General features: G+C 40.1%; 1 protein-coding gene across 3 annotated transcripts in view; it reads right to left on the bottom strand.

The window, feature by feature from the left end:
- Positions 1-4682: 4682 nt before the first annotated feature.
- The window catches only part of TBC1D19 (TBC1 domain family member 19), a 207103-nt gene continuing 189972 nt past the window's right edge, over positions 4683-21813 (bottom strand). The window contains exon 25 of one of the 3 annotated variants that reach the window (XM_063663584.1): positions 4683-5545. The gene's annotated coding sequence lies outside the window, so the exon portion shown is untranslated. Of the gene's footprint in view, positions 5546-16529; positions 18816-21813 lie in introns of those variants that run through there. The other 2 variants (XM_063663586.1, XM_063663585.1) reach the window with 2 other exon arrangements.

The raw sequence follows: 21813 nt of genomic DNA, 5'->3' as shown, positions 1-21813 counted from the left end.
CTCCTTCTCTGTTATCCACTGGTGGTGTGGCTTTCAACAAATCACTGAATCATGCTCTGTGGGCAAAATGAGGAGTTTAGGTGTCACAATATAGAGAGAGGATCTTAGAACCAAGAGTATCTGATTAAAACTATGTGCCCTCTTTGCACAAAATGCACATACCCACCTAATTTTGCAGTTTACAAACTTCCTGATGAGTATCCAGGAACCTCCCATTAAGAAGAGGTGGATTCTAGGCACTTTTCAGCTGTAATGCTCTTGCTTTCCAAAAGCAAAACAGAACTGCTCCCCTTGACTCTGCTGCCTCCTATGGAAGGAAAGCTTCCAGGCACCCTCTTGGTTCCTGTCTCAGCCTCCCTGTGTGGTTTGCTTGGTGGTAAAGCACAGCCCCTCCCCTGAACCCAGGGCCCCTGGGATCCCATAGTCACCTGGAACCATGCCCTGAAAATCAGCTGGCAGCCGGCCTTCTCTGCAGAGGCTTGTGAAAGGGTGACTCACAGCAGATCGCTCCTCTGACTCACAGGTAGCATTTATTTGACAAAGGAGGTTTAAGGGGACTTGCTTCCCTTTGTATCATCTAATCTTTAAAAATCACTTGCTTCTTAACTGTCAGCCGAGAGTTTCTGTAGGCAGCAGTCTTTCAGCTGCTCCCTGGGGAGGGAGGAGAGTGCTGGCTGCCAGAGTCCTGCAGCTGTCCTGGGCACAGGAAGTCCACAGCTTCTTGTAAAAGGTAAGGGGAACTATAAATACTGTAAGAAGCCAGGAGCTTCCAAGTTCAAAGGAAGTCCGGATGTTGTCAAGGTCAGGCTTAGAGGAAAGGGGGTCCAGAGGGAACGTTCCTACTTCCTTCTGAACCTTCAGTAACCTCCACGAATCTCCAGGGAAAAGCCAAATCTCATGACTTGACATGAAAAGCATGTCAAGTCCTCTACACTCAGGCTTCAATCTGCCTTTCCAGCCCCACAAACTTGTGGCTCTGGGAGCCCCCTCAGTGACACCAGATGCAACTCTAGCTTTTCCAGGCACACACTCTCAGTGCTGCCCTTTCGTCAGAGACCGCCCTTTTCCTCTTTTCCATCCATCTCCATCAAGTCCTTTCTTCAGGCCTGGCTCTAATCCCATGTCCACCTGGAAACTTTTCTAGATCATTACTCATATTAATAAACCTAGTTTCAGACAGGCGCTGTGGCTCACGCCTGTAATCCCAGCATTTTGGGAGGCTGAGGTGGGTGGATTGCCTGAGCTCAGGAGTTTGAGACCACCCTGGGCAACATGGTGAAACCCTGTCTCTATTAAAATACAAAAAATACAAAAAAATTAGCCGGGTTTGGAGGCACGTGCCTGTAGTCCCAGCTACTTGGGAGGCTGAGGCATGAGAACGCTTGAGCTCGGTATGCAGGGGTTGCAGTGAGCCAAGACTGCACCACTGCACACCAGCTTGGGCTACAGAGTAAGATTCCATCTCAAAAAACAAAACAAAACAAAACAAAAAAAACTAGTTCCTCTTTATTGTGTGTCTACCACATGCCAGGTGCTTCACAAGCCTTATCACATTCAATTTTCTCAACAAACTTGCAAGGCAAGTATTATCACTCCTATTTTATAAGTGAGGCGATTGTGTTTGAAAGGGTTAATTAAATCTCCTGAGGTCATGTAGCTAGTAAATGGCAGAACAGCAACTCTTGTCTAATTGACTTCAAAGATACTGTGTAATGCTGCTGCACTCATGTACCCACCCACCCATTCATCATCCAGCCATTCAGCCCCATCTGGCTGCCATCCTTCCATCCTTCCACCCATCCATCCATCCATCCATCCCTCCATCCATCCATCCATTCACTCACCCACCCACCTGTTCATGCTACCATCCTTTCAACTGGCCATCTACCCATTTACTTGCCCGTCCCCAAAAACCTACATGCAGCAAGACAGCTCTCTCCCACCTTCAAAGTCCTGTGACACCCAGTATTTGCAGCACCACCCCCCGATGTTGGCCCAGTGAAATACTTCTCCTTTTCTAGTTTAGGCACTGCCTCAGCCTCCCGAGTAGCTGGGACTATAGGCACTGGCCACTATGCCCGGCTAATTTTTTGTATTTTTAGTAGAGACGGGGTTTCACCGTGTTGGCCAGGATGGTCTCGATCTCCTGACCTCGTGATCTGCCTGCCTCGGCCTTCCAAAGGGCCGGGATTACAGGTGTGAGCCACCGTGCCCGGCTGGTACTACTTCTTTAACTAGACTGGAAACTCTAAGAACTGGGATCTGGTGTCCCTCACAAAGCCTAGCCCAGCACTTTGGCGACATTGAATGCTCACTGACAACTGGCTAATGACTGAGCACTCACCCTGCTTTTATGGGCAGCCACGAGCAAGAGGCAAGGTGGCTAGGCTTAAAAGAGGCCATTCAAGAAATGTCAGCAGGTGAAGGATCTTTTGCCAAAGTCCTGAGCCAGTGCCTCCTGGAACCCAAAGAAACCCCAATTTCAAACTCTTTCAAAACCTTTTGACAGGGACACACTGCTGTCAAGAAAATCCTGTAATGAGCATGGAGCTTTAGCCTTGAGATTGTAATCACAGGAAATTAGTGTTCAGTTTCCTAAGAAACCATTATTCCTTTTCTTTCCATTCTGCCTGCCTACCCCTGTGTATTACAATGGAAGCCTCTGGTGAGTGGAATACAAATCCAAAATACTCTTCAATAGCAGCCAAAGTGGTATTTGTAAAAAGTTCCTAAAGACCCCAGTGCTATGTGGCACAAAGAAAAGGAATGATAAAAGCAGCAGTTGTCTGAACCTGAATCTGTTCCTGTTCACATATATGAACAGACAAGCAGTTGTATTTACGGTCATCTCTACACACACACACACACAGTGTATGTCTGTGTGTGCATGCAACGCTGTGGTCCCCACCCACACACCTGCCCAACCAGATTGAGTTCTCCTTTTTCTAGTCCTGCTCACACTTTCTGCATTATTTTTGCCACACTGTACTATGATCTTTTGTTTACCTGAATACTTCCTCCACTAGACGGAGAACTTCTTGAGAGGAATAACTATGTCATCATCATCGTCATCATTGTCATTGTAGTAATAGTTAACATATGTCACTGCTAACTATTGACATGGTTATCTTTTCTATGTACATTGTTGGACTTCATCCTGCCAAAACAACACTGTGCTCTTACAGTTCTTGGGTGCCATTTTGTTCTCTGAAGTCCTTTGCATATTTCAGCAAGGTCTATCTTACTTTTATTTAATTTTTTAAAAGTTTTATTTTAAAAAGAAAAAGAAGCAACTATTTGGGAGAAATGTTAGGCTATCCCTACTTTTTCCCTTTATTGAATTTGTCATCCTAGAGACACTTTTGAATTGGATTGTAAAAACTACCAATGCCATGTCAAAATAATAGCTAGAGTGGGTCTAATACCCACTCTAATACCTAATCTAATACCTAGATCTGAAATGGCTTCTAACATTTCAAATGGCTATGTGATTTTGGGCCAGTCACCACACCACTCTGAGCCTCAGTTTTAACTCATATGAAGTGGTTTCTTTTGGTGGATATTGGGAGAACTAGGGAGGACCTAGGCCCAATGTTTATTTAGCATGGCGTGTGGCACCAATAATAAACAATAATAAATTGTGGTTATTGTTACCATTATTTTCATGGTCAACATTCACCCTTTGAAACTGGAGAGTAATATAAGCTAGGATTTAGTATGAATGTACACCATGGCAGTTTTAAATTATCTAAAAATTATTAGCCAGTGCTCCCCAAGGCAGATAACTACTTTTCTTCTCATAAATTCAGAAAGTACTTAGTATCAGAACATGAACCTGCTCTCCAAGAGATGTAAGGATACTCAAACATGTTGTCAATGGAGGCCTTAGGAGCTTTGTAGGCGGAGGAAAGCAGAAGTAGACAGTCTTGGAAATGTCTCTTTGGTATGTCAACAGTGAGAAGAAACTGTGAGAAGATTTGGGAATGTCCATAATAAAGGTTTCTGATGGGCAACTGGGTGGATTGCCCAGCGTTTCACCAGCCCAGCATACACTGGTAGCCTGAAGAAGCAAGGTGATGATGAGGCTAGCCATAGCCTAAGATCTCAGGTTGGGCTCCAGGGCTCCTGCCAAGTGCCTTGGGCAGTCACAAGATGGCTATTGGCCTGAAAGATAAGAGGCTGACACAATAATTTTTAATCTCTCACTGCCTTCTCGATACTGGACTTATGGAACAAAGAGATGGTAGTAAAGACCCAGTCTCCAAGATTCTTTACTAGGAGACCCACTTGGAAGAAGCCCAGGGGACTCTCCTGGGATTCTGGGTAACCCTTGCTCTAATGCTGTCAGTCACCATAGCCTTTGTCTTAGCCTGCACAGTTTCTCTACCCCTACCTTAGTGTGAACAAGTTCATTCAGGTTGTTTTGTATGCCTGGGAAGGATGAAGAAGTTTTTTTGTATGCCTGGGAAGGGTGAAAAACTGGAGAGGCAATTTGAAGCCAAAGCCATTGAGTGGCCAAAAATTTAAACAAGATTAGTACACAGGGCTCCCAGGAGGATGGAGGATAAATTCAACTCTGACCTGGTTCCCTGGTGACCAATAAAGAAACTTGAAGGGGGAGTTCTGGATATGGCAACCACCAGAGGCACCTCTGGACCATTCCCAATGTTTTGAATTTAGAGAACATACTTGGGTGCTGCTCATAATTTCCCTAAGATGCATGGTGGCCTAAGATGCATGGTTGCCAGGCATTGTAGGGGAAGTATGAGCAGCATATGTTTCTCCAAATGCAAAACCATGAAGAGCATTTCTTCTCAACTGATTCATCCCCACACCCATCCTCCTGTCTTATATCCCCCCCATCTAGCTATTATTTTGACACTGTATTGCCAATCTTTACACTTCAGTTCAAAAAGCATACCCCCTTTATTTCTCAGAGATGACAAGTTCTTTTGCACAAAAGTGGAAAAATAGGATTGGCTAATATTTCTACCAAATAGCTTTTTTTTAAAAAATGTGCTTTTTATCTTGGAATAAGACATTCCAAATTGTTCTGATTATTCTGTTCAAAATGTTTGAACGCTCAAAACGTTTTTCAGGAGACCTTCAATCTGAAACCAAACATTTTTCCCTCATTCATTTCAATAGGTGTTTGTCTAACACATGGCAAGTCATTGTCAGTGATAAGCATTTAGAATTAATCACTCCTTATGCCTTTAATTAAATCTTCAAGTTGGAAACTACAAGATACTTTATTCAAAATACCCAGAGAAAACATGAGCAGGCTTCATTTCTTGTTGTAACAATGCCAGTTTTCCATAATCTGACCTTCACGTGACACCAGAGGACCAGAACCTTTCTTCAAAGCACTGTATGTATTTTTATAACCTAGATGCTCAAGATGACGACAGAGGATTATCTTCGGTTATTAAAGATGTTGGAACATTCTTTATTACAGATGGAAAAAATAGCCCCGCGGTTAGTTATGATCCATGCTTGAAGCTGATTTGAGTTTTCTTTTGTTGTCACAAGGTGTGGACTCCAACTGTGGATTGTACAGGATTATAAGTACCTATGTTCTTTAGGAACAATATTTAAAAGCAGATTAGATACATGACTCACACATTCTGCAGTCGTATTTTGCAGTAAATTGAGAGTCATGTTTGATCATAAAAAATTCAAATATACTTACAAAGAGAAAACAATCTGTATTCTCTTTCCTGAGCAAGCTGTTTTTTTTTTTTCTCAAGGAAAACTTTTGGATATATCACTTTTGGGATATATAGTGTGCTCTATTTTCTTATTGCACACTCTTTTGTTTTATAAAAAAAGTCAATGTTGTTTTTAATCCATACATCCTTTTCTTCTAGAATATGAATAAATAAATGATTAGTTACAAGAAACATTGGCATAGCCACAAGATGCCAATGTCAAAAGCAATCTAGTTTGACAGTAAAGCTTTTGGTTTAAGCTTTGTCTCTTAAGCACAGAAAGTACAATGCTAATTTAAGAGAAAGACACAAAACTACATGTAATTAAGAGTCTAATTCCAGTTTTGACGTTTGGCTGCTGACAACTTTCAAGCCCCGCGACTGCCCTTTCCTTTTGGTTCCACATCTGGACAAGCTGATAAGAAAACCCCAGTGCACCAGTGAGAAGTTCAAACCATGCAGTGTCCAGTCTGTGTGCAGGAGCCCTCCACTCAGCCCCACACTCTAACTGTGATAAAAACTCCAAGCTAGTCTCCTTTCCCTGCTTTCTCAAGCCATTTATGGACTTTCTTGGGATCCTACTCTGCTCTTTCTAGAAAGCCTCATTATGCAAGAAACCTTTCCATACCCTCTTGAGATGTATGTGTGACATCATCAGTTTTGACATCTGAACCAAATTTTGGGTTGGGGGGAGTCCATCCTGCCTCTGCAGGGTGATAAAAACAGCAGAGTGTGATTTCATTAAAACATCTTAAATATAGATACATATCAACCATCACACATGTGAGCAGGAAGAAAAGCCACAAAGAAATATACCAAAACATTCACAGTGATTATCTGGGCAGTAGGATATGTGTGCTTGCTTTCCTCTTCATGTTTCTCTGTATTTTCTAAAATTTCTGCTATAAAGGTATATTTTTTATAAGCAGAAATCAATGCAACATGGAAGTGAGTAAAAAATGTTCTGCCTTAAGAGAAAAGAATTAAAATGCTCAAATCATTTTTATTAGTTTTTAAACATTTGCCTAATCCTGAATTACAAATACAAAAAAAAATCAACCTTGATGATCTATTCTTCCTCTCTCTTAAAAAGAAAATAAAGGAAACCTAAGTAGAAGTTAAGTTTCACTTTTTAGTAAAGTTGTAATCTAATCTTTGAAACTATTTGGATGTAAGTCAGCATGGGAAAACATATTTCTGCTAAAAATACCATTATCCTCAGGACTTAAAGGCTGAACCAAACTCATTTCAACCTAGAACCACTTAAAATGTTAATTAAAAAGGTATTAACATCAGCATCCTGCATGTGGCCAATCTTGCAGATTTTTACCCTAGGAACAGTAGGTCCTGTTCTGTAAATTTCCTTTTAGATAGATGGGGGTGGCGAAAAGAGAGAAACTATATAGGCCAGACACACATGACCTCCCAGTGGAAGAGGTTTTATTTCCCCCATCTTAGAAGTGAGAGAACTGACATCCAAGGTCACATCACTAGGAAGTTGCAGAGAACCAGGTAACCTGACTTGAGAGCCTCACTTTGTTACCCAGCTCCCCTTACCTCTAGAGAACCCCAATTCAACCTGATTTAAAGGGGCTCCACAAATAATGATTTGATAAGAGCAACGGTCCTCAAACTTGGACTTGCACCAGAATCACCTAGAGAGCTGGTGAGACACAGAATTCTGTATCCCAGCACCAGAGATTCTGATTCAGTAGGTCTGGGATGGTGTCTGACAATTATTTCTAACAGGTTCCCAGGTGTTGCTGATGCTGCTTCCCAGGGACCACTCTGGACTTTCCAAGGCACATAGTTCAAGACCTGGATCCTAGAGGCCCTAAGTATTTATGTAATTTATTTGATGCTTAAGGCTGCCGGAGGGCCTGTGTAGCCGCTGAGCCTTCCTGTCTCATAGATGGTAAATCTCCACACATCAGGAACTTCCCTCCAGAGGTGCTAGGCTTCCTCCACTGTCCTCTATTGGCTAGTCAGCTGCCCCTTAGGTGAAGTTTTACTAGGCCAATGACTCACTTCAGGGCCAGGAAATGTCTTCTCTCGTTTCAGCCCTAAAAAGCCTACATAGAAATAGCACTCTCAAGGGAGGTGCTACAAGGCTGGGGCAAGTGAAGAGAGGAACTTAAGTCTACTCAGACCAGTTGCAGGAGACCAGAGGCCTGTCCCAAGGGCTGACACAGATTGCACGGTGGGTACTTGGCTACTTGCTAGCCGGGACACTGGCCTTGGGCAGTTTGTTGCGCCACCTCATCTGGGAAATGAAGTTTTTCCTTGGCTGTCCTTTGGGAAACAATGAGGATTAATTATCGTCTGATGCTATTAGTAGGGAGGAGAAACCTGCTCAATCTCTGAGCCACATTGCCTCTTTCAGTTCCCAGAGTAGCTTTCCCTAAATGGTTGGAAACTGTAAGGAAATTAAAGAGTCTCAAGAATCTGGGTGAAAAGTGTTATTCCACAGGGTAAAAAGGTTATGTTCTGATGACCAGTTTTATCTGGCATGTGGTAAGATGCCTTGTTAACTAGAGCTTAGGAAAATGTCATTGAATAAGCCCCAAATAAATGTGGGACGATCCTAATTTAGAAACAGATTTTAAGAATCCTCTACTTGGCTGCCTTTATGTTGAATATCCTAAGGTCTCAGTTTTTCCCTTCCCTTTCTGTTCTTTCCTGTCAAACCTAGACAAAGTGAATTAGTTTGCTCTTCTGTAGAGGTTAACTTTTGGCCCAGTGGAATTCTGGGTAAGTGTTTCGCCATCTCAGAAATGGTCAGCTAAGGCTGTTGGGGATTCCTTAGCCCTGGCACGTCCAGAGGGAAGCCCTTACCTAGCTACACCAGCAAGATTTCCCACTCTGCCACAGGCCAGGGGATGAGTCAAAACTTTGGGATACAGCCAAACCCAGCGTGGACCTGCCACCACACTCGACAAGTCCCACACAACCTGCTGATGACAGTTGCTTGGGTCTTGCCAAGGGAAAAATATGTAAATTATAAGCTGGAGTGAGAATAGTTCATGTTCAGTCCTGCCAAGCTATCAGACCACATATTGCGTATCATGAATGGATCTGTGATGAAAAACAAATCAAGTTCCATCATGCCATATCTCTTAGGCACTCATCCCCAGGGCCCTTCTTATTCTGCTGGCTTAAGCTCCTCTGTGTTATGGCCTGAGATTTTGCAGTTTTGACTTAGTCCAAAACCCAAGTAAGCACCTAGCAGACCAAGCAAGCGCCCCAAGTGCTGCTGGGAAGCCTGGAGACAGGAACCCAGGGAAAAGAAAGAGAAGGACCCGGGGAAAGAAAGGTAGACAGATGGTGAAGGCACAGGCAATGAGAAAAAAGTATGTGTTTGCAAGAACTCTTGCCTTGGGGCTGCAAGCAGCAGCCTGATCCCAACTGTCTGGCACACCTAGGTGGGTCTGCCCAGCACCAGGTGTGAAGTAACCTGGAGAGTCTGGTAAGAGCCTGCAGCACCTCCACCCCTTCTCCCGGAGTTCTTTTTTGCTCTCAGGTGGAGTTAGAAGGCCAGGACTGTACCTTAGAGAAGCTTTCCTTGATTAGATGCTATTTGTATTTATTGACATTGTTGAAGGAGGCTTCCGGTAGTTTCATTTAACTCCAGAAACTCTTAGGAGCAGCAGAAACTACCATTCAAGAACTTGTTAGAAATGAAGAATCTCAGGCCCCACACTAGATCTACTGAATCAGCATGTGAAGATGAGAAGCTCCCAGTATTCTTAGGAACATGAAAGACTAACCGTACTGTTTTAAGACCTAGCTCCCAAACATGGCTATACTTTGGATCACTTTGGGAGATTTAACATACGCTATGCTCCATCCCCAGATATTCAGATTTGATTTAATTGACAGGGGTTGTGGCTTGGGTATCAGGAATTAAAAATTATTCCAAGGGATATCAGTATGCCATAAAATTTGAGAATTATAGCCTAAAATACCTTTAGATTTTTCTCTAGACCAGTGTTTCTTAAATTGTAATGGAGATTGAAATAACCTGGAGATCTTATAAAAATTCAGAATCTCATTCAGTAGGACTGGAGCAACTGAGATTCTTCAGTTCTAATGGGATTTCTGGTAATGCCAATGATGCCGGTCCAAAGGCTAGATTTTGAGAAGCAAGACTGTAAGGCATATGAGAGTGACCATCTGAAGGAAAGGCAGTGAAATAAACTCAGAAAGGACCCAGGCGGCAGGGTAATATGGAAAAAAGCCCTAAAGATTCATGGTTGAGCACACCTCCGTTCTGGTTCTTCCCCTACCACCTGTGGAATCTTGAACAAATTACATAATCTTTCCTTTCCTTTTTCCTTTCCTTCTTCCCTTCCCCCTTCCCTCCCCTTCTCTTTCCTTTCTTTCTTTTTTTTGAGATGGAGTCTCACTCTGTTGCCCAGGCTGGAGTGCAGTGGCACGATCTTGGCTCACTGCAAGTTCTGCCTCCCAGGTTCACGCCATTCTCCTGCCTCAGCCTCCCAAGTAGCTGGGACTACAGGTGCCCGCCACCATGCCCGGCTAATTTTTTCTATTTTTTAGTAGAGACGGGGTTTCACTGTGTTAGCCAGGATGGTCTTGAACTCCTGACCTTGTGATCCACCCGCCTCGGCCTCCCAAAGTGCTGGGATTACAGGCGTGAGCCACTGCGTCCGGCCTCTTTCCTTTCCTTCCCTCTCTCTCTCCCTCCACACCCCACCATCTCTCCCTCCCCTCCTCCCCTCCCCTTCTTTTTTTCTTACACGGCCCTGCTCTGTTGCCCAGGTTGAGACACAACTGCATCCTCAGCCTCATGGGTTCAAGCAATCCCCCCATCTCAGCCTCCTCAGTAGCTTGGACCACTGGCATGTACCACCACGCCCTGTTAATTTTTTGTAGAGACAGAGTCTCATTATGTTTCCCAGGCTAGTCTTGAACTCCTGGGCTCCAGCGATCCTGCACCTTGGCCTTCAAGAGTTCTGGGATTACAGGCATGAGCCACCAAGTCCGGACAAAAAATCTTTCTGATTATCAGTGTCCTCAATTTAAAAATGGGGGTAAGAGGCCAAGAGCAGTGGTTCAGACCTGTAATCCCAGCACTTTGGGAGGCCGAGCCTGGTAGATCACTTGAGGCCAGGAGTTAGAGACCAGACTGGCCAACATTGCAAAACCCTGTCTCTATTAAAAAGTACAAAAATTAGCCAGTTGTGGTGGTACACGCCTGTAATCCCAGCAATTCCAGCTACTCTGGAGGCTGAGGCATAAGAATCGCTTGAATCCAGGAGGCGGAGGTTACAGTGAGCCAAGATTGCGCCACTGCACTCCAGCCTGAGGGACAGAGAGAGACTCTGTCTAAACAAACAAACAAACAAACAAAACCAAAACCAAACAAACAGGCAGAGCGCGGAGGCTCACACCTGTAACTCCAGCACTTTGGGAGGCCAAAGTGGGCAGATCACCTCAGGTCAGGAGTTCGAGACCAACCTGACCAATACGATGAAACCCCGTCTCTACTAAAAATACAAAAATTAGTTGGGCATGGTGGTGGGCGCCTGTAACCCCAGCTACTCAGGAGGCTGAGACAGGAGAATTGCTTGAACCCATGAGGCAGAGGCTGCAGTGAGCCAAGATTGCACCATTGCACTCCAGCCTGGGCAAAAAGAGTGAAACTCCGTAAAAAAAAAAAAAAAAAAAAAAAAGAGAGAGAGAGAGATGCCTAATAGAGCTATGTAAAGATATAAAGTGGCCTGTGCCAGCGTTTCCTGTAGAATAACACCAAAACAAGGAAATAAAATAAATTCTACAACCATAGCTCTACAAGCTATAATTCAACAAAACGTTCTTGAAATAAAAAAAATTGAAATTACATATTGAAAGAGCACACAATGAACTTCAAAATATGAACACAAAACAACAAACAGAAAGATATATTTTAGTTATTACTTGGCTTAAAGAAAAGGAAAAAAAATCCTTACAAAATCTAGGCAAAAACTGCAAGTGATTTATAAGGGAAAGAAAATTAGATGACCATCTAATTTTAAGCCAGAGAAAAATAGAATAACATATTTAAGATACACAAGGAAAGAAAATGTGAGCCAAGCATTTTACATGTAACTAAACTTACTTTCAAGAAAAAGAGTACATACAAGCTGTTATCAACATATAAACTTAAGAGATTATTTTCTCCCATGAGCCCTTCTTGAGGTATCTAAATAGAAAACAAGCTTCAGACAACCAAAATGACTAGGATGACATTGACATAAGTACTGATGGTGGGTATTCAATATAATTACTTGTAGAACTAAGACTAAGGGGTTAAATGGACTAGGATATAGTCTGCTCTGGCTATATGCTCTGACAATGTAGACATAGTGCAAAAATGGGAAAAACATATAATACAGACATTTACAAACTCTTCTGTTGGGGTGAGTTTTGTTATCTTAAGACTATTATACGTGAATTGTTGGATAAAGCAAATGAATGATTATAGATATTTTATCCCATCACCTCTTGTATTCTTGAAAACTATTATTAGTATGCAGAAAAAAATTATATATATATATGAAAGCTTAAGTAAAAATACAAAGTCTGTATTTGAATTTGAAATTACCTCTGAGCACCTGAAAAGGCCTAATAACAATGACCAACCTACTAGCAATGATTAGCCCTAACGATCAGATTGTGGCCTTAAAATATTGTTTACTACTAAAAGATACCATGACTTCTTCGAGAATTGACTAATTTCAGGTTTTGGGTAGAAAGTGTATAAGATAAACTTGGAACATCTTGTCATACCTGATGGCAAGTAAGCTTTCAATGATGACTAGAGTCATGACAAAAAAAACTTTACTCCTTGAAATGGCTGTCACTGACTAAAGATGGGAAACCTTGAATCTCAATAAGGATAAAAACTGCATGGGAATGAAACCCATAATATATCATGTTTAACTACATAAGTTCACAATGATATTAAAAAAAAACTGACCACCTCTGAAGAATAATAAGATACCAACTCATTGCCTTGAAAACTGACAAATAAAGGGCTTTCCCTTTATTTGTCAGGATCAAGCAAATCCTGGCTTTCCTGTATGTATTTGTCTTAGTCCATGTTGTTCTGCTATAACAGGATACCTGAGACTGGGTAATTTATAAAGAACAGAAAGTTATAGTTCTGGAGGCTGGGAAATCCAATATCAAGGTGTTGCCATTTGGAGAGGGCCTTTTGGCTGTGTCATCTGATGGTGGAAGGGCAAAGAGTAGCCACCCTGAAAGCCCTTTTAGTAAGGCACACATGAAGCTGGAGCCCTCATAGCCTAATCATCTCTTAAAGCCCCCACCTCCCATACCATTATATTGGCAATTACATTTCTTTATTTCGTTCTTTTGAGACAGAGTCTCGCTCTGTTGCCCAGGCTGGAGTGTGGTAACACAATCACAGCTCACTGCAGTCTCCACTTCCTGGACTTAAGTGATCTTCCCACTTTAGCTTCCTGAGTAGCTAGGACCATAGGCGTGTGCCACTATATCTGGTTAATTTTTAAAAATGTTTTGTAGAGACAGGGTCTCACTATGTTGCCCAGGCTGGTCTCAAACTCCTGGGCTCAAGTGTATCTCCAGCCTTAGCCTTCCAAAGTGCTGGGATTACAGGTGTAAGCCACTGCACCTGGCCTGGCAATTAAATTTCAACATGAGTTTTGGAGGGTACAAGCTTTCAAATCATAGCAGTACTGCCCTAAATTATTAAAATGCAATTTACCAGTTCACAATACTAACATACTAAAAGAGAAAACTTATATGGTTATTCTCAATGGATACAGAAAAGTCATTTTTACAAAATTCAACCTTAGTTCCTAATAAAAAAACTCTCAGCAAACTTGGAATAGAAAGGAAATTCCTTAACCTTACAAAAGGTTGAAGCCTGCTGCTCATATGTAGTGGAGAAAGAATAAGTGCTTTCCTTCTTAGATTAAGAATTTGTGAGGGATGTCACTCTTACAATGTCTACTCAATGTTTTCTTGGAACTTTTAGCAATGCAAAAAGACAAGAAAAAAATAAAAGGTATTGATATGGGAAAGGAAGCAGTAAAACTGCCTTTATCAACAGACAATATTATCATTTATGTAGAAAATATTAGATAATCTATAAAAAAGCTACTAGAACTAATAAGTAAGTTTATCAAGGTTTCTGGTTATAAGATCAATATACAAAAATCAATTGTATTTCTATATAGTATAACAATCCAAAATTGAAATTAAACAACAGTACTTATAATAGCATCAAAAATATGAAACCCAGGGAAAATTCTGACAAGAAATGTTCAAGACCAGTACACTGACAACAAATGCAGAGATATACCATGATGACATTGCTAAGTGAAATGGAAAAAGATCTAAATAGAGAGATATACCATGTTCACGGATTGGAAGATTCAGTATTATTAAACGGATTAGACTTTATTGTGGAGATTGACAAACTGCTTCTATAATCATGTGTCAAAAGCTGAACTAAGAGAGTGCTGATCTGCCAGGAATCAGAATAGCTGATTGAGGCAAAAAACTAAAATAAAAATAAGAGTCAAGCCTTTAGTCACTTGCTGTACTATGATGGTATAAGCAGTGTGCCACCTCCCTTTCATTTATTTTCCCTGTAAAACAGCTCTGGTTGAGGATCAGGCGGATCAGTGCAGTTGTGGGGAATGGTCTCAATGCCAAAGGAGCCCTGCCTCCCAAAAGGCTCCTGATGTATTATGGACCTGGGGACCAGGAGGTGAGAGAAGGGAAGGGGTAGGAGAAAAAAAGTACTGAGTATTGGGTTAGTGTGGAGAAAAGCATCAAGTGTCCCCTATTTCTACCTAGATAAGGAGATCTTAGCAGAGGCACCTGAGGAAGGCCTCTGCAGAAAGCCCCTGTGCAAGGCTTCTAATAAAGAGGCCTCCAGGCAACACACTACCCAACTTCAAACTATGCTACAAGACTACAGTAACCAAAACTGCATAGTACTGGTACAAGAACAGACACATAGACCAATGGAACAGAATAGAGAACTCAGAAATAAGACCACACACCTACAAACCATCTGATCTTTGACAATCCTGACAAAAACGAGGAATGGGGAAAAGATTCCCTATTTAATAAATGGTGCTGCGAAAACTGGCTAGCCATATGCAGAAAATTGAAACTGGACTCCTTCCTTATACCTTATATAAAAATTAACTCAAGATGGATTAAAGACCTAAATGTAAAACCCAAAACTATAAAAACCCTAGAAGAAAATCTAGGCAATACCATTCAGGACATAGGCAAGGGCAAAGATTTCATGACAAACATGTCAAAAGCAATTGCAACAAAAGCAACAATTGACAAATATGATCTAATTAAACTAAAAGCCTTCTGCACACAAAATAAACTATTATTAAAGTGAACAGACATCCTACAGATTGGGAGAAAATTTTTGCAATCTATCCACCTGACAAAGGTCTAATATCCAGAATCTACAAGGAACATAACAAATTTACAAGAAAACAAACAAACCCATTAAAAAGTGGGCAAAGGACATGAACAGATACTCCTCAAAAGAAGACATACATGTGGCAAACAAACATATGAAATAAAGCTCAACATTACTGATCATTAGAGAAATGCAAATCAAAACCACAATGAGATACCATCTCATGCCAGTCAGAATGGTGACTATTAAAATGTCAAAAGCAACTGATGCTGGTGAGGTTGTGGAGAAATAGGAATGCTTTTACACTGTTGATGGCAGTGTAAATTAGTTCAACCATTGTGGAAGACAGTGTGGTGATTCCTCAAAGACCCAGAGACAGAGCTACCATTTGACCTAGCAATCCCATTACTGGGTATATACCCAAAAGAATATATATCTTTCTATAATAAAGATACATTCATGCATATGTTCATTGCAGCACTATTTACAATAGCAAAGACATTGAATGAAACTAAATGTCCATCAATGATAGACTGGATAAAGAAAATGTGGCACATATATACCATGGAAACTATGCAGCCATAAAAAGGAATGAGATCATGTCCTTTGAAGGGACATGAATGGAGTTGGAAGCCATTATTCTCAGCAAACTAAAGAAGGAACAAAAAACCAAACACCGCATGTTCTAATAAGTGGGAGTTGAACAATGAAAACACATGGACACACAGCAGGGAGCAACACACACTGGGGTCTGTTGGGGGTGGGGGATGAGGGAGGGAGAGCATCAGGAAGAACAGCTAATGAATGCTGGGCTTAAAACCTAGGTGATGGGATGATCTGTGCAGCAAACCACCATGGCAGACGTTTACCTATGTAACAAACATCACATCCTGCACATGTACCCCTGAACTTAAAAGTTGAAGGAAAAAAAAGATGACTCCCCCCCACCCAGAAAAAATAAAGAGGGCTCCAAATGGAGGTACTTAGGTGAGGAATGCAGGCATGTGTAAGAGCATGGTCAGCCAGATGGGCCTGAGTCTGTGACTGCAAGATCCTTCAAGGACTACAATGCTCTGGCTGTGCACCAAGTCTGATGTGGGGGTAGTCAGCTTCCTCCCTTGAGACCTGCGAGGTAAAGCCTTTGTAATTGCCTATAGTAGGACCTGAGAAATCACATGTAGACTTTGGCCAGGAACCAGACTCCTTAATAAAGAGATGCAGAGAATCCACAATAGCCATAATTACTCAAAAAAAAAAAAAAAAAAAAAGTTGGAGGACTAAAACTACCTTATGTCAAATTCACAGGCATGAAGTTGTCCATAGTATTTTCTGTAGTTATATTATCTCTCTCATTTCTGATATTGGTAATATTTATCTTTTCTCTTTTTTTTCCTAATCAGTCTGGATAGAGGTTTACTAATTATACTGACTGCATTGAAGAACCAAATTTTTGTTGCAATGACACTATTGTTTTTGTTTTCCATTTCATTGATGTCTGTTCTGATCTTTATTATTTCCTTATTCTACTTATTTTGGGGTTTAATTTTCTCACTTTTTTCTAGTTTGAAAAATGTGATAAGAACACTTAACATGAGACATACCCTTTGAACAAAATTTTAAGTGTATAATACAGTATTGTTGACTATAGCACAATGTTGTGAAACAGATCTCTTGAACTTATTTATCTTGCATAACTGAAGCTTTATACTATTGAAAAACAATTCTTCATTTCACCCTCCCCCATCCCCTGGCAACCGCCACTCTACTTCTGAATTTGACTATTTAGATACCTTATATAAGTGGAATCATGCAGTATTTGTCTTTCCGTGACTGGCTTATTTCACATAGTATAACGTCATCAAGGTTTACTCATGTCATAGATGGCAGGATTTTCTTCTTTTTTAAGGCTGAATAATATTCCATTGTATGTATATACCACCTTTCTTTATCTATTCACTCATTTAGGTTGTTTCCATATCTTGACTACTAGGAATAATGTTGCAGTGAACATGTGTTCAAATCTCCTTGAGATCCTGATTTCAATTCTTTTGGATAAATATCCAGAAGTGAGATTGCTGGATTGTATGGTAGTTCTATTTTAACTTTTTGAGGAACCTCCACACTGTTTTCCAAGCAGCTGCACTATTTCACATTCCCACCAACAGTGTACAAGGGTTCCAATTTCTCAACATCGTTGCGAACACTAATCTTTTTTTTTTTTTGATAATAGACACCTTGACAAGTAGAAGGTGACATCTCATTGTGGTTTTAATCTGCATTTCCCTGATGATTAGTGATGTTGAGTGTCTTTTCATATGTCTGTTGACCATTTGTATGTCTTTTAGTTTTTTAATAGAAACCAAGATCATTGATGTGAGATCTTTCCCCTTTTCTATAATAATATAGGTATTTATAGTACAAATTTCCTAGTAAATACTGCTTTGACTGAATTTCAAAAATTTTGATGTTTTATTTCCATTTTCATTCAGTTCAAAATACTTTCGAGCTTCCCTTTTGATTTATTCCTTGATCTATGTGTTATTTAGCAATCATTAGTATCCTCAATAGTTCAAGATTTTTCCAGATATTTTTGTTATCAATTTCTAATATTACTCATTGTAATCAGAGCACATACTTTATATGGCTTGAATCCTTGTAAAATTGTTGAGACCTGTTTTTTGGCCCAAAATATATTTTATACTCACAGAAGTTCTGTCTGCACTTGAGATTAATGTATAGTTTGCTGTTGTTGGGTGGGGTGTTCTATAAATGCAGTTAGACGTAGTTGGTTAATAATGTTGTTCTTCTGTTATCGAAAATTAGTCAGATTTCAACACCCCTTTATCAATTATTGGTGGAATAGGTAGAAAAATCTAGAAGAAATAAGAACTATAGATTTTTCTACTTACTCATTCCACTAATAATTTAAACAGGTTGTTGAAATCTGATTAATTATAGCTTTGTCTGTTTTTCCTTGCACTTCTATCAGTTTTGCTCCATATATTTAGGAACTCTGTTATGTGCATAAATGTTTAGCACTATGCCTTCTTGATGAATTCACCTTTAACATGATAACGCTTGCTGCTTTGAAATCTCTCTAGTTTACTTTTGATTAGTGGTAGCATGATCTTTTCTCACCCTTTTACTTTTAACCTAATTGTGCCTATATATTAAAATGGGTTTCTGGAAGGGAGTATATAGGTAGGTCTCATCTTTTTTAATCCAATCTGACAATCTCTGCCTTCTAATTGAAATTTTTGTATTTAGATTTTTTATTTAATGTGATTATTGATATGGTTGAGTTTTAATCTACCATGTTGTTGTTTTTTTCTATTTTTCTCCATCTGTTTTTTGTTTCCTTTTTATCCTTTTACACCATCTTTTGAAAACATATTTTTATGATTCCATTCTATCTCCTTTATTAGTTGTAACTCTTTGTTCTTTTATTTTAGTGGTTGTTTGAAGATTCAAAAAATATACGTATTTAACTTCTCACAGTCTACCTTCAGGTGATATCATACCATGCATATATAGAATAAGAACCTTATGGCTGGACTTGGTGTCTCATGCCTGTAATCCCAGCACTTCTGGAGGCTGAGGAGGGTGGATCGCTTAAGCTCAGAAGTTCGAGACCAGCCTGGGCAACATGGTGAAACAAGTCTCTGCAAAAAAAATACAAAAATTAGCCAGGTATGGTGGCGGACACCTGTAGTCCCAGCTACTCCCTGGGAGGCTGAGGTGGGCAGATTGCTTGAGTTCAGGAGGTTGAAGCTCCAGTGAGCTGAGTTCACACCACTACACTCCTGGCTGGGTGTGACAGCAAGCCCCTGTCTCAAAAAAAAAAAAAAAAAAAAGAACCTTAAACTATATATTTACATTTTCTAATTCTACTTGCTGGTTGTGCTATTGTCATACGTTTTACTTGTACTTCTACGTAAATCTCATGATTTATTATTTTTGCTTTACATTGTTTATTTTTAAAATAGATTTAAATAATAAGAAAAAAGCCTTTCTATTTACCCACATGGTTATTATTTCTAGTGCTCTTCATTCTTTTACGTAAATACACATTTCCTTTTAGAGCCATTTTTCTTCTGCTTGAAGGACTTCATTTACCATTTCTTTTGAGGCATGTCTGCTAGCAAAGATTTCTTTCAGCTATTGTAGGTGTGAGAAAAAATCTTTATTTCATATTCATTTTTGAAAGATGTTTTCACTGGATAAAGAATTCTAGATAGACAACATTTTTCTTCCAGTGCTTTAAAGACATCGGTCTACTGTCTTCTAGCTTGTAATATGTTGTCATCCTTAATCCTGTTCCTCTCTACAGGACAGGACTTCTTGGGCTGCTTTTAAGATTTTCTCTTCATAACTAGTTTTAGCTAAATTTATTATCATGTGTCTTCTTGTAACTTTCTTCATGTTTCTTCTGCTTGGGGCTTGTTGATCTTCTTGGACATGAGAGTTTTAATTTTCATCAAATTTAGAACATTTTTGCCATACTTTTTGAGATATCCTCCCCTGCTTCCTTTGGAGATTTCAATTACAAGTATATTAGGTTGTTTAAAGGTGACATACAGCTAATTGACTATCTTTTTATTATTTTATTTTTAGTTTTTAATCTCTCTGTATTTCATTTTGGATAGTTTCTATTGCAATATTTTCATGATTCACTAATCTTTTCTTCTAAATTGTCTAATCTGCTGTTAAAATAAGCAGTTCCTTTTCATCTTAGACACTATTTTTTAAATCTAGAAGCTTTTTAATATCTTCCATGTCTCTACTTAACATGGCCAATTTTCCTCTGGCTTCTTTAACAAATAGGACAAAGTTATAAAAAGTAATGTTCTTGCTTATACATTCTATCATCTGTGTCATTTACAGTCCCTTTTGATTTATTAATTTTGTTCCTATCATGAGTCTAATTTTCCTGCTTCTTTGCATGTCTGGTAATTTTTTATCAAATGCCAAGTATTGTACATTTTACTTTGTTTGAATGCTGGATATATTTGTATTCTTATAGTCTTGAGCTGTGCTGATATGGGGTTAAGTTACTTGGCAGTCATTTAATCCTCCTGAGCCTTGCTTTTAAGCTTTGCTAGGTAGGACCAGAACAGCATCTAGTTTAGGATTAATATTCCTTCCTGAGGCAAAACCCTTTTGAGTATTCTACCCATGAATGCTGGTAGGAATAGCCACTCTTCCTGGCCTGTGTGAGCTCAAGAGATTACTCCCTTTAATCCTTCTGAGTAATTCTTTTTCAGCCTTGGATAGGTTCCTCATGTACATGTTCTGAGGAAAGCTCCCAGCTCAAAAGTTGAGGGGATCTTTTGCAGATCCTTAAGAGTTCCCTCTCTGTGCATCTCTCCCCTCTCTGGCACTCTGTCTTGTGAACTCCTGTCTTGGCCTCTTGGAACTCCCAATCCCATCTCTTCAACTCAGCAAGAAAACCAGGTTCCTCCTTCTTATGTTGCATCATGGAAACTTTCCACAAGCAGCAAGTTAGGGCAACTGTAAGGCTCACTGTCCTTAGTGCTTGATGTCCCATATCTTGAGAACTATTATTTTGTATAGTCTAGATTTTGAGTTGTTTCAGATGAAGGGTAAATGGGTAAATTTGATTCTGGTTACTCCATTGTCTTAATCGGTGCAAGCTGCTATAACAACATTTAGCAGCAGGGTGGCTTAAACTACAGAAATTTATTTTTCACAGTCTGGAGGCTGGGAAGTCCAAGATGAATGTGCTGGCAAGGTAAAATTTATGCTGAGACCTCTAGTCTTGCCTTATAGTGCCGCCATCTTGTTGTGCGCTCACATAACCTCTTCTTTGTGTGTGAGAAGAGTGAGAGGGGAGAGAGCTCTACCTTGATGACTTGATTACCTCTCAAAGGCCCTGCTTTCTATACCATCACATTGGAGGTTAGGCCTTCAACATATGACTTCCGGGAGCGGGGCACAAACACTCAGTCCATCTCGGACAGAAATGGAAATCTATTCAAATGGTGTTTTGAGGAAGACTATCTCTGTAAGATATTAATAGTTTGTGTATATGCAATGCTGAGAAACTGTGGGATAAATAGAGTTATTCGGGTTGTTTATTGCAGGAATTCTCAGAGTATATAATGGACTAATGTGTAGTATAAATCTCCATGAGAAAAATGCAGCACAAAACATTTCATTTATTTATTTTTTATTAATCAATTGACTGAGATAGAGTCTCACTCTGTCACCCAGGCTGCAGTGCAGTGGCATGATCATGACTCATTACAGCCTTGAACTCCTGGGCTCAAGCAACCCTCCTGCCTCAGCCTCTCAAAGTGTTAGGATTACAGATGTGAGCCTCCATGCCTGGTCTCGCAGATTTATTGCTCATGAAACCCTAAAAATGGCAGAGCATTTCTGATGCGTCTTATTGTTCTGAGCTTGCTATTTTATGCATTACTACATGTCTATTAATTGTATGTCCCTTGATGATAAGAATAGATTCCTTCTTCTTCGTAAAGTGTTTAGTATTAAATATTCTATATGCATTATCTCATTTAACCTTTAGAGTAACCAGACCTATTTGGTACTGATTTACATTTTACAGATGAAGAAATCAAGGCTTAAAGGTTAAGTAATATTACCAATGTCACACAGTTAGTAAATAGTGGAGCTGGG

Source organism: Pongo pygmaeus, chromosome 3 (genome assembly GCF_028885625.2).
Source record: "Pongo pygmaeus isolate AG05252 chromosome 3, NHGRI_mPonPyg2-v2.0_pri, whole genome shotgun sequence".
Taxonomy (NCBI): domain Eukaryota; kingdom Metazoa; phylum Chordata; class Mammalia; order Primates; family Hominidae; genus Pongo; species Pongo pygmaeus.
The sequence above is the reverse complement of the archived record's forward strand: the minus strand, read 5'-3'. Positions and strand labels throughout refer to the sequence as shown.